Consider the following 1,164-nt stretch of genomic DNA (forward strand, 5'->3'; position numbering starts at 1 on the left):
AAACCATGCAGATGTTTAATTTAAAATTTTAAAAGCTAATAAATAAGCCTGGACATTATAAACACCAATTAATGAATTCTAGTTTGAAATAACCAACGAGAAAATTTAATGAAAATTAAAAAAATCGTCGGTAATTAAATCAGTTAAAAAAAGTCGTGCTTTCGCCTGAAATTTATATTTACTGAAGTTATCTGAAAATGTGTTAACATGCAACATTCGTAAGTGGCTTCCACGAGATATTTATTTCCGAGATATCGTCAAAAAACCGACGTAACATAATTTTTTATTCTTGTCCCGACATTCGGACCGTTTAAACCGTTTCGCGGATATTTATGTTAATATTTTTGAAGGGTTTTAATTCACTTTTCTGTTTTTCCACGAAACTTGGCAAATAAATCAAGCTTTTGGAGTTGAAGTTTCCCCTTATTTCACATCAGGAAATGGGATGACATTCACAAATAGCGCGTTATCCTTTTTTTAAATTTGTTTGACATCTACTTATGCAAAGCTTGTTGTCTCTCATCATCCTGACATCGTGTCACGGGTAATAAAGTGTGTATTTCGCCAATACTCACTCATATTCCGGAAGAAAATAGCTGATTGCGATTCCATCGCGGGATCTTCTCGCACGTTTCACCGTAACATAAACACCTCGTTCGTATTTTCGGCTTTTTCACGTGTCATTTCGATTGTGAAACTGTCTCGTTGCCTCAAACGGTTATTTGTTTGGATAATTTTTGTGTGTCATGATTGCGCAGGAAATCTCGCGGGTGTTTTTTCAGCGGATTGCTCGTCTGTGGTGTGACATCGAGTTTCGGAAATTTTCACTGACTCCTCAGTGCTCTGTTGACGGCTTTTGAAAACAGACTGGCAAAGAGCATGGGTAGAGCGACGAAGCGCCGGTTTCATTCACCCAAGATACTACCTATATAGATATGTGGTCGTCCAAACGGTTCCTGCTTTTGCTGGCGCAAACGCCAAGCTTTCGAGTCGTTTGGGCGGCTTGAAAACCGCTCAATTCTCTACGATTTTCGATGAGTTGAATTTTTTAATTCGCAATAGGTGACATCCAATTGGACCATATTGGTACCCTGGACGCCGAAAAGGCCCTCGTTAAACGCGGATATTTATTAAAGTGACACTCGGTAAAAAGCTCGTTGGGAA

The 1,164-nt window shown here is 38.7% G+C and overlaps 1 protein-coding gene across 2 annotated transcripts in view; it reads right to left on the reverse strand.

The window, feature by feature from the left end:
• LOC123010186 (growth hormone secretagogue receptor type 1-like) overlaps positions 1 to 853 on the reverse strand; it is a 24,850-nt gene extending 23,997 nt beyond the window's left edge. For both annotated transcript variants that reach the window (XM_044406888.1, XM_044406895.1), the window contains exon 1: positions 576 to 853. The gene's annotated coding sequence lies outside the window, so the exon portion shown is untranslated. The remainder of the gene's footprint in view (positions 1 to 575) is intronic.
• Between the last annotated feature and the right edge of the window lie 311 nt (positions 854 to 1,164).

The sequence above is a fragment of the Tribolium madens genome, unplaced genomic scaffold (assembly GCF_015345945.1).
Source record: "Tribolium madens isolate multiple individuals breed KSU strain unplaced genomic scaffold, Tmad_KSU_1.1 Scaffold_19;HRSCAF=116;Tcas5.2_LG9, whole genome shotgun sequence".
Lineage (NCBI taxonomy): Eukaryota > Metazoa > Arthropoda > Insecta > Coleoptera > Tenebrionidae > Tribolium > Tribolium madens.